We start from the raw sequence: 12,757 nt of genomic DNA, 5'->3' as shown, positions 1-12,757 counted from the left end.
TTTCCAGCTTTGATCTCCAGCATCTGCAGCCCTCACTTTCTCCTTCCGTATTCAGACAATAGCAAGGCTCTGATTGACAAAGGAACCAGGCTCCTTCCGGTCATCCCGAGCTCCCCATTGGCCTATCAAAAGAAGGTCGCGGTCCGTAATTGCGGAAGGCGTGGGGCATGCGCAGTTCTTGTTAACGCCGCCGAACATGCGCAGTACTGACTGACACCGAGGCGTATGCGCAGTGTGGTCTGTGGCGATGCTGGTGTTGCTGACAAGATTTTGTATCCGAATGTCAAATGTCAACAGGAGTTTAAAAAAAGCTGAAGCCACATTTTTTTAAACCTGTAGCTCGTCATTTTATTGCGTTTGCATTTTGTGTGACTCTTCAACTTTTGAATGTCTTTTCCCCAGGGTAGGGGAGTCCCCTAGAGGCATAGATTTCGGTTGAGAGGGAAAAGATTTAAAGGGACCTCAGGGTCAGAAAAAAACAGTTTGAAAGTTAATTCCCCTCAACAAATGCCCCCTCTTATGCCCTGAACAAGATAGATTGTTCACAGCCTATTAATCATGAGTAGCAATGATGTTGTGAAACTTAGAAGGGTTCAAAAACGATTTACAAATATGTTGCAAAGCTTGGAGGGGTTCAGCTGCAGGGAGAGGCTGAATAGGCTGGGGCTGTTTTTCATACAGCGTTGGATGCTGAGGGTTTATAAAATCTTATAGAGATTTATAAAATCATGAGGGGCATTGATAGGTTAAATACACAAGGTCTTTTCACTGGGGTGGGAGAGTCCAGAACTAGAGGGCATTCATTTTGGGTGAGAGGGGAAAGATATTAAAAGGACCTAAGGGGCAAATTTTTCACACAAAGGGTGGTGCATGTATTGAATTAGCTGCCAGAAGAAGTGGTGGAGGCTGGTACAATTACAAAATTTAAAAGACATTTGGATGGGTATATGGGCCAAGATTAATTTAGGATACCTGGTCAGCATGGACCGATGGGTTTGTACAACTCTATGGTTCTATTTCTGCATAGTCAGAATCAATTTCACAAGACTAGGAATAGGCCGTCCACAAATTACACCCTGTCCTCAACTGTGGGCTAACTGGACATATTTGAATGCAAGTTTCAGAAAGATGTCTGCAGCTTTTCTATAAAATTGAACATGCTTTCATGATATTTCTGAATATATAATTTTAGCTATTCTCAATTTTAAAGATCAGTCATTTCTCGTGCAGCCGTGTCTACCAGGTAGAGTCATCAACATCCATTCTCTTTCTCTCTTCCTAGAAGGTTTTGATACAGCGATCGAAGAGGGTTTGAGGCATCCGCAAGGACAGGGAGTGGGTGGAAGAGAAGGAGAGAGAATGGACAGAGGGGGCAGAGTGTCAGGGGGTGAGAGAGATAATTGACAGGGGGACAGAGGGTGGGAGGATGAGAACACTGGGGGGAACAGAGAGTGATGGGAATGGAGAAGATTGTGGGGACCGATGGTGAGGGAAAGAGAAAGACTAGTGGGCAGAGGTGGGGAGGAAGAGAATGCAGGGCAGAGGGTGGGGGTTGAGAGAGAATGGATGGGGACAGTGGGTGAGGAGAGATTGGACAGGGGGGCAGAGGGTGGGGGGGGAGAGACTGCCCAAATCCCACCTTCCCCAGGACCGGTGTTGATATCTCACGAACTGGAACTCACTCCTCCCACAGCAGACCTGTGTCAATCATTTCTCAATATATACGTGGTAAAAGCAGTAGAATCATAATTCTGACAGGCCATTCGGCCCATCGAATTCACACTGACATTCCAAATAGCATCCCATCCAGACCCATCTGCTGACCCTACAGCCCTGCAGTTCCTCATGGCTAACCCACTCTAATCGACACACTTCAGCATGGCCAATCCACCCTAAACTGCAGATCTTTGGACTGTGGGAGGAAACCAGAGCACTCGCAGGTAACCTACCCAGACACAAGGAGCAGGACGTGCCAAAGTCCACACAGACAGTTGCCCAAGGATGGAATCAAACATGAACCCCTGGCACTGTGAGGCAGCGGTATTAACCACTGAGCCACTGTGCAGTCCAGAGTTAGCTTTTAACTTTTCACGCAGCCTCAGCAGAGGCTCTCTCCTGACATTTGTGGACCACACCTGCTGTAACCTCCCTTTCCCACATCTTCAGCCCTGAACACATTGGTTCCCGAATCCTGGCACCAGATAGACACCGATGTCATCTGGCCTCCTGCTACCAATTGCAGAGACCGGAGACAATCCCTGTCACTATTCTGTCCCTTACCACCACCTCCCCAATGTTGTTCGTACTCCCAGCATCCAGCCAGTTCGCTCTTCCACTCCCTTGCAGCCCTCTCTCAGATCCCCTTTACCTGCCTCATCCACGCTCACACCTCCTGAGTCAGTGGACAGGGTCAATCAGAAGGGTCTGTCCGGAGAGGAATGACCAACTCCTGGAATAAAATGTCTGGTTATCTTTTTCATAAAAGGTCTGCAGCCTGGCTTTCAGCTCCATTCTCTGAGCCAAATGTCCACCAGCATGTGTTTGCCCTGGATCACAGCATCCAGAGCCTCCCACCTTCTGCAAATCAAAAGACAAGTCCCACCTTACACTCTCCAATGTGTGTTGTGTAACTGCTTAATCATTTCTGGTGGCCGAGCAGAGGCTAAGTTCTACTTGGATTCCAAACTTGGGTATCAATAGACATGAGGATGGCTTCAAATGGACCTTGGGTTGATGTCACACTACATGTGACTCCACTACACTATACAGTCTCTCTCTCTCTCTCTCTCTCTCACACACACACACATGCACGTAAATCAATAGGGTGAATTTGCGGAATTATATTTGCAAATACATTGTATTTTGCTCAAAATGTGCACAATCTGCAGGCAGTCAATGCATGTAATAATTTTATAAATTCCTACTTTGGAAATAGAACCAGTCTGACTCAAGATTAGGATACTGACAGATTTGAACCTCACACCTTCCATGCATTGTCTGAGCTGTCACTTCTTTTTATAAAATAGAGTCATAGAGTCTTAGAGATGTACAGCATGGAAATAGACCCTTTGGTCCAATCCGTCTACGCCGACCAGACATCCCAACCCAATCTAATCCCACCTGCCAGCACCCAGCCCATATCCCTCCAAACCCTTCCTATTCATATACCCATCCAAATGCCTCTTAAATGTTACAATTGTACCAGCCTCCACATCCTCTGGCAGCTCATTCCATACACGTACCACCCTCTGCGTGAAAAAGTTGCCCCTTAGGTTTCTTTTATATCTTTCCCCTCTCACCCAAACGGAATGTCCTCTAGTTCTGGACTCCCCGATCCCAGGGAAAATACTTTGTCTATTTATCCTATCCATGCCCCTCATAATTTTGTAAACCTCTATAAGGTCACCCCTCAGCCTCCGACGCTCCAGGGAAAACAGCCCCAGCCTGTTCAGCCTCTCCCTATAACTCAAATCCTCCAACCCTGGAAACATCCTTGTAAATCTTTTCTGAACCCTTTCAAGTTTCACAACATCTTATGGGTGGCACGGTGGCACAGTGGTAAGCACTGCTGCCTCACAGCGCCAGAGACACGGGTTCAATTCCCGCCTCAGGCGACTGACTGTGTGGAGTTTGCACGTTCTCCCCGTGTCTGCGTGGGCACCCTCCGGGTGCTCCAGTTTCCTCCCACAGTCCAAAGACGTGCAGGTCAGGTGAATTGGCCATGCTAAATTGCCCGTAGTGTTAGGTAAGGGGTAAATGGGTGGGTTGTGCTTCGGCGGGTTGGTGTGGACTTGTGCAGCCTGTTTCCACACTATAATGTAATCTGTAATCTTTCCGATAGGAAGGAGACCAGAATTGCATGCAATATTCCAACAGTGGCCTAACCAATGTCCTGAACAGCTGCAACATGATCTCCCAATTCCTGTACTCAATACTCTGACCAATAAAGGAAAGCATACCAAACGCCTTCTTCACTATCCTATCTCCCTTAAGTTATCTCGAGGATATGACTTAAAAGAAGTTCTAGGATTTGCATATTAATGAACTGAAACCTGCAACCCATTCTAAAAGATGAAAGACTTAACAGCAATCTTGGTTTGTTCAATATATCATTTCAGTTGCATGACACTGATCATTTGCTATAAATTCTGTGTCTTATGATCCTGCTCCACAGCTACTGCTGAAGGAGCAGCGCTCCGAAAGCTAGTGCTCCCAAATAAACCTGTTGGACTATATCCTGGTGTTATGTGATTTTTAACATTGTTTCTCATGAACACAGCCACAACACTTCCTGCTGCTGCCAGTAAACATTACAATGCTGATGAAACGATGCAGTACCTGCAGAGATGAAAATCTTAACAGTTTCTAACGATACTTGCTACTGATTCACTGCTCCTTCTGATATACGACTTTGGTAACGTAGTGCTGGAAGCTGAGTGAGCAGCTTTAAAACAGAAACCTGTTGGATTTTAAATCTTTCAATGTCTGAGTCCGAATTTAGGTAACCTTTATTGCGACCCAACTTTGTTACAGCTTCATAATCTCTCCAGCAAAAAAATTACAAAAAGTAGCTTTCCTTTTCTTCAACAGCTGAAGCTCAAAGCACACACACACACCCCTGACCTCCCCTGCTACCCCAGTTGCTTTATTATTGGTAAGCACTGAGGTGTCCAAAATCTTTCAAGCAGACAAAAGCAAACATTTCTTCTCAATTGGAATGGTTGCTGATATTCCAGTCCCAATGAATCAAGTGGCTCTGTCAGAAGTTGATGTATCATTTGCTTTCAGATTTCTTTCTACATGTCTTCCTGCAAAAATAAATTCACAAAATACGTGATCACAGTCAATACTGTTAAATGAACATAACATAGGTGACAATTCCTGTAGTTTGCCAGATGCCTGATCACATATTATCCAGGACACAGAAACCTGAAAACCCTCATGCAGCCAGATAGCCTTAAGTGTGTATGGAGGAAATCTTCATTTCGGTGACAATAACCTGGAACAAGCTGCCGACAAAGACACTGGAAATGAAGCTGAATCAAGGACAATGAAAATGAAATGTCAAGGCTACTTGAGAAAAACAAACCAGTAAAGTTGCTGAATGACTTTCTGCTGTCCTATTCAATAAAAAAGATGACAAGAAATACAGAATATAACTTCAGTGCTAGATTAGAATGTGAAAAATAATAGCCGCAAGGCTTTTATAACAGCGAATAATGTCAGATATACACCATATGAAGCAACATATGTCTACATTTTATATCAACGTGCCAATCCCTTAGATTCTGCTCCATCCCATGAGTAACTACCCTTTTAATTCTGAACATGAGGAAAGAAGCGATCTTTTTCCACAATGCAAATTGTATATAAATAAACGTATCAAACTGAGGGGAAAAAAATTAATATACCGTTAAGAAGGACAGAGAGCATCTGACACCTGTGCAGAGTCTGCTCCTTCCCTGGATTCACTTCAGTTGCTACAAGTGATTAGTGTTTCCTCCCTCTCTCTCTCCCTCCCAGGATGAGGAATAGAAAGGGCGAAGATATTGCTTTGCTCCCACGATTTCTCCATGATGTGGAAATCCTTGTCTCTCTCCAGCTTTGACAATCGGTTGAAAAACCACTCATGTATGGAACGTGTTCCATCTATTGCTGCTGCAAATGGGGTGTTGCTATTTCAGGCTGTGTACCCGCTTAAAGCTCTTCCCACGGTCAGTTCATTGGAACACTCTCACTCAGGTATGCATACCTCAGTCTCACTGATGTTTGAAACCTTGTGAAGCAGACAGGACAGGAGAGAAATAAAAAAATTCTACTAGATTCAAAGGCCGATGATATTCCCGTGCCAATGAATTGATTGTCTCTATCAGATCTTGTTTTGAGATTTCTGGCTGTAAATCCTCCCTTTCTCGTATCCTGTAAAAGGAGATTACAGAAGACATTGCTGTCTACACAGTATAGAAATTCAAAACAGACAATTCTGGTTTCTGTGGAAAATTCTTTCTTTTCTCCTTCCCTCAAAAATGTGAATCGTAATGCTACAGTCTCCCTCCATTCTTACTCTACTGTGGCTATTATCACCCTCATTCCCGTTCTCCTAAAAATGCTGAAAAATGTTGACTAACAGATCCTGTTGAACATACTGCTGATTCGCAGAATTAACTTGCAGTTCAAAGATAAGAGGACAATAGAATTTTCATAAGATGAATACTGACACATTATTTGACCATTTGAACTAACCGTGAACTAATACATGGCAAGACAATTTATGTAAATTAGATATCCTTCTTAAAGAAAATATCATTGGATTAACTTGCTGTAAATCATGTCACTTTATTATATGTGATTGGTCTTTCTCGTAATTAAGACTACAATTTCTTAAAAAACATATAAATCATGTGCAATTTTCAAATGTAATTGTGCAACTTCATCACGGAACACAGAAGCTTCAATCTCTGTGTTGCTGGATAGAATTGCGTTAAGATACCTTAATTCAATAAACTAATGAACCTTGCTTTTCGAATACACCGCATTTGTCGATTCCTTTAACCGATCTCGAACCAAGAGGCCCCTCTTGAGGAGACGCAGATCTTCATTTTGGTGCTCGGACACGTTTCGGCTCGGACAGATTGTGAACAGCAGTGTACGAGTTAAATGTCCTTCACTATTGAGTGTTGAGGAATCCGGCCTGCCAGACGTGATTATTTAGAGAACGTTTGGTTTTCCTGTCAGTCACGTGGTGTCTGACGTGACCAGTCCAGCCCGAAAGGATCGGTCTTAGCAATGGTTGAGTCTGAGGGACTTGTTAAATGTTTAAAAAGGGGGGAGAGATTAATTGAAGTTGAGGCTGCTTTGGTACTTACGGACAGTGGTCTTCGAAAATTGCTGAACTCTGAGGGGAGGGTTGAAATCTGAATTCCCAAGCTTTATTAATTTTTGGTTTTTTAAAAAAATTCTTTCTCCCGAGCTTCGTTGCTTTCAGAAGTAAAACAAAATCAATCTCCAGAGATTGGTTATTTTCTGGTGTTATCTTTTTATTAGAAAAAAATTCGATCGCTTAAAATTCATTTATTTTCGGTTCGGGTTGTGTTAACTTTGTTAGTTTTCGGTTTAAAAAAAAACTCCGATTGCCTAAACTTTGTTTATTTTCGGGTTCGTTTCATTTGAACTTCGTTATTTTTCGGGTTGTAGCTTCGTTTATTTTGGGGTCGCGTCATTTAAACGTCGTTACTTTTCGGTTTAAAGAAACTCCGATTACCTTCGTTTATTTTCGGGTTCGCGTCGTTAAACTTCGTTACTTTTCGGGTTTTAAAAAAACTCCGATTGCCTTGATTTAGAGATGCCGTTGTTGGACTGGGGTGCACAAAGTTAAAAATCACACAACACCAGGTTATAGTCCAACAGGTTTAATTGGAAGCACTAGCTTTCGGAGCGACGCTCCTTCATCAGGTGATAGTGGAGGGCTCGATCGTAACACAGAATTTATCGCAAAAATTTGCAGTGTGATGTTACTGAAATTATACATTGAAAAATTGATTGTCTGTTAAGCCTTTCATCTGTCAGAATACAGTGATAGTTTCACTTCTTTCATGTGTAAATCACAAAACCCTTTTTTAAAAGTTGCATTCTCGGGTTAGCTGTTAACAGTGGCGATAGCTAGATAATATTTTGAAGGAGTTAGCCCCCTGTGTTCTCTGTCTATGACCTGATGTTTAGATTGATTCTAATCTAAAAAGTGATATAACAGAGTTTTACATAAATTCATACAGTTTTTGAGCTCAGAGTTCTACATGAATGTATGCAGTTTTTGAGCAAAGTGCAATGTAACTCTGCAAGTACAAATTCACCACACAAAATATATGTGTGCATGTGGGTCTTTGTCTGTCTGTGTGTGTCTGTCTGGGTTGGGAGTGTGAGAATGTGTGTGTGTGCGTGTAGTGAGTGCAGAGTGTCTTAAGACTGTGAGGGGGTGCATTGTGAGTGTGTGTGTCTATAAGGGTGTGTGTGGGCGCCTGTGGGCGCGTCTGTGTGTACCTGTGCCCGTGTGTGTTTGTGTGGGAATATATATGTGTGTGTGTGTGTGTGTGTAGTGCAATGGTGATCACCTGTAATGTGACATGAACCCAAGGTCCCGGTTGAGACCCTCCCTATGGGTACCGAACTTAGCTATCAGCCTCTGCTCGGCCACTTTCCTCTGCTGTCTGTCCCGAAGTCCACTTTAGAGGATGGTCACCCTAAGGTCCGAGGCTGAATGTCCTGGACCACTGAAGTGTTCCCCAACTGGGAGGGAACCCTCCTGTCTGTTGATCGTTGTGCGGTGCCCATTCATCCGTTGTCGTAGCCTTTGCTCGGTTTCCCCAATGTACCATGCCTCCAGGCATCCTTGCCTGCAACGTATAAGATAGACAACGTTGGCTGAGTCACATGAGTACCTGCCATGTACAAGGTGGGAGGTGTTCCAACGCATAATAGTGGTATCTATGTCCACAATCTGACACGTCTTGCAGCGTCCACCGTGACAGGGTTGCATGGAGTTGTCCTGAGAGCCGGGCAGTTTGCTACGAACAATGATCTGTTTGAGGTTTAGCGGTTGTTTAAAGGCAAGTAGTGGAGGTATGGGGAAGGTCTTGGTGAGGTGCTCATCCTCATTGATAATGTGTTGCAGGTCACGAAGAACATGGCGTAATTTTTCAGCCCCTGGGAAGTACAGAACAACGAAGGGTACCCTGTCAGTTGCAGCATATGTCTGTCTCCTAAGGAGGTCATTACGGTTCCTTGCTGTGCCACAGACTCCCCTACCCTGGGGAAAAGACTATCCATGCCCTTCACAAACGTCTATAAGATCACCATGCAGCCTCCGATGCTCCAGGGTAAATATTCTCAGCCTATTCAGCCTCTCCATGTAGCTCAAACCCTCAAAATCTGGCAACAGCCTTGTCAATCTTTCGAAGTATCACACATGTTTCCTACAGCAGGGAGACCAGAACTGAACACAGTATTCCAAAAGTGGTCTAACCAATGCCCTGCACATCCACAACTTAACCTCCCAACTCCTGTGCTCTCTGCTCTGACCAATAAAGGCCAGCATACCAAACGCTTTCTTCACTATCCTGCCTACCTGCGACTCCAATTTCAAGGAACTATGAACCTGCAGTCCAAGGTCTCTTTGCTCTACAACACTCGTCTTAACTGTGTCAGTCCTGGCTGGATTCACTTCTCCTTATCAACAGCTCAAGGCCAGGAGCCTGGAACATTTGAGGTCCTTTTCATGTATGGAATTGTTTTTCTTATTCCTTGACTTTTGATATGGTAGTTTACTGGCCTTGTAAGTCTGCTGTTAGGTCGGTTTACCTTTACATTTTTTTTCTGCCTGTCTCCAAAGTCAGGCCCTTATTTCTTTGTTTCCCTGTGCTTTTCTAGATTTCACAATCAATGTTAATTTTCCATTACACCAGCTGGGTACCTTTTAAATGCTGTAATTGTACCAGCCGCCACCACTTCCTCTGGCAGCTCATTCCTTACACGCATCATCCTCTGAATATAGGAGTTGCCTCTTCGGTTCATTTTAAATTTCAGTTAATTCATTCCCTTTTGTTACAATGCGGCACACATTCAGACACACCATGTATCGTTTCAGTTTTTGTGACATTAGTATCCAGTTTCGATTGTTGGTCCATTGGTGACGCTGTTGCTTGGTGACAGTGCGGCTCTCCCGGCCCCGCCCATCCCTCCGTGCAGACGTCACGCGGGGGCGAAGGCGGTTGGGAGGAGAAGTCGCTCGAGCGAGGAAGCGGCGGGGGGGCGGCCGTTAGGAAAATGGCGCTGCGCGGCCCGGGGCAGACACCTGTCACTAACCTTGTACTTGTACTTTTTATCGTCACTGATTTTTTTTATATCCTTGTACTTTTCACCCTTGCGGACTAATCTAATTTATAGATTAAGGTGTAGGTTATGTTGGATTAGCTATGCTAAACTACCCATAGTGCCCCGGGATGGGCAGGCTGTGGTGGATTGGTCATGTTAAATTACCCATAGTGCCCTGGGATGTGCAGGTTAGGGTGGATGAGCCATGGGAAATACAGGGTAAAAACAAGGACTGCAGATGCTGGAAACCAGATTCTTGATTAGAGTGGTGCTGGAAAAGCACAGCAGTGCAGGCAGCATCCGAGGAGCAGGAAAATGGACGTTTCAGGTAAAAGCCCTTCATCAGGAATAGAGGCAGAGTGCCTGCAGGGTGGAGAGACAATTGAGAGGAGGGTGAGGATGGGGGTGGTGGGAAAGTAGCATAGAGTCCAATAGGTGAATGGGGGTGGGGATGGAGGGGATAGGACAGGGAGGAGAGTGGGGGAAGGTAGCAAAGAGTATGATGGGTGATTGGGGGTGGGGATGAAGGTGATAGGTCAGAGAGAAGGGGGGAGTGGATGGGTGGAAAGGAAGATAGGCAAGTAAGACATGTCATGGGGACAGTGCTGAGCTGGAAGTTTGGAGCTGGGGTGAGGTGGGGGAAGGGGAAATACAGAGTGAGGGGATGGATATGGGTGGGACACTCTTCAGAGGGCCAGTGTGGAATAGATAGGCCGAATGGCCTGCTTCCACATTGTTGGGATTCTATTGACTCTCCCCAAAAAGGAGCATTTTATCGGCATCTATCTTATCAAGCCCTTTTCAGAATTCTATTGGTTTCAATAAGATCATAGAGGTATACAGCACAGAAACAGACCCTTCGGTCCAACTTGTCCATGGCGACCAGGATTCCCAAACTAAACCAGTCCCACTTGCCTGCATTTGTCCCATAATCCTCTAAACGTTTCTATTCATGTACCCATCCGAATGTCGTTTAAATGTTGTAACTGTACCTGCATCTACCACTTCCTCAGCAAATTCATTCCACACACAAACCACCCTCTGTCATAACAGTGCCCCTCCGGTTCCTTTTAAATCTCTCTCCCCTCACCTTGAAAGAATATGCCCCCTAGTTTTGAGCTCCCCTACACGAAGGAAGAGCCCTTTGCTATTTACCAAACTTCACTCCTTATGATTTTATAAATCTCGATGAGGTCACCCCTCAACCTCCTTGTGCTCAGTGAAAGATGTCCCGGCCTCTCCTTATAACTCAAACCTTCCAGTCCTGGCAATGTCCTAGTAAATCTTTACCGAACCCTCTCTAATAGTCTTCTTCGTATTACAGGGCCACCCGAACTGTACCCAGTACTCTAAACCACCCTGTCTACCAGTGATACAACTTTCAAAGAACTACGTACCTAAACCCCACCTCCCCATGTCTCGGGTTTGGAGAGATACGGGCCGGGTGCTGGCAGGTGGGACTAGATTGGGTTGGGATATCTGGTCGGCGTGGATAGGTTGGACCAAAGGGTCTGTTTCCATGCTGTATATCTCTATGACTCTATGTCTCTCTCTTTTACAACATGACCCAGGGTCCTACAATTAACTGTACACATCCTGCCCTTTGTTTTAGTAAAACAGAAAGCCTTGCGTTCATACCTGTCTCATACACACATACTCCCACACTCTCACAGACTTATACTCCAACACACTTTCACTTTACCAAGCATGCACACACTCTTACATGCACACTCACGCACAAACTCACATGCACACAACCACAGCAATCTCGGTTTGTTCAATATATCCTATCAGTTGCATGACACGGTGATCTTTTGCTCTAAAATGTAATGTCTTTGATCCTGCTTCACAGCTACCCAATGAAGGAGCAGCACTCCAAAAGCTGGTGCTTTCAAATAAACCTGGTGTTGTGTGAGTTTTTAAATTTTATCCACCCTAGTCCAAAACTGGCACCTCCACATCTAGTGAACACAGTCCCAGCGCTGCCAGGAAACTTTACAATGCTGATGAAATGACGTAGTACCTGCACTCCTGAAAAATTTACAATTTCTAACGATACTAGCTACTCATTCACTGCTCGATCTGAAACACAACATTGGAAACTCAGTGCAGGAGGCTGAAAGAAATGAGCAGCTTTAAAACAAAAACCTCTTGGAGCTCAAAACTTTCATTGAGAGTCTGAGCCTAGCAGTAAGTTCAGGTAACCTTAATTGCAATCCAGCTTTGTTACAGCTTCAGATCCCCCCCAGCAAAAAAGCAGAGAAAAAGTAGCTACTTTTCAAACAGCTCAAGACCAAAGTGCATGCACATCCCCCCACAACCACACTTTCCTTAGTATTGGTCACACCGAGTTGTCCCTTTGTAGTTGGATCCTTGGTACAGCCTTAACCTGTGGAAGTATTGCCTCACTCAGTAATTTCAACCTGTATCCAAGTAAGTTGGATGGGCAGTGTCGAGTCAACCACACTACTGTGGGTCTGGAGTCACGTGTAGGCCAGCCTGGGTAAAGAATGCAGCTGGAACGACTGAGTGAATCCTTTTCCACAACGGCAGTTTCCTCCCCTAAAAAGGATGTGAGTGAATCAGATGGGGGTTTTCTCCACCCACCCACCCCCAACAAAAAATGGTTTCATCATTAGATTCTGAACTCCAGTTTCTGACCAAATTCCAATTCCGCCATCTGCCGCGGCTGAATTCGAACCCAGCAGCCCCGAAACTGGGTTGACAGTCCAGTCGATAATGGCACTCGGCCGTCGCCACTTCAGTGCGTCCACAGTTGGGAGGAGCAGGTGAACGGCCTCTCCCTGGTGTGGAGACACTGGTGGGTCAGCAGCTTAAATCGAGCAGGTGAACCCCGTCCTGCACTCGGGGCCCCGAAGGGCCTCTCCCC

This window comes from Chiloscyllium plagiosum, unplaced genomic scaffold (genome assembly GCF_037043375.1).
Source record: "Chiloscyllium plagiosum isolate Xiang-an unplaced genomic scaffold, Cpla_swu_hap1 HiC_scaffold_27, whole genome shotgun sequence".
NCBI lineage: Eukaryota > Metazoa > Chordata > Chondrichthyes > Orectolobiformes > Hemiscylliidae > Chiloscyllium > Chiloscyllium plagiosum.
Note: the sequence above shows the minus strand (reverse complement) of the source record.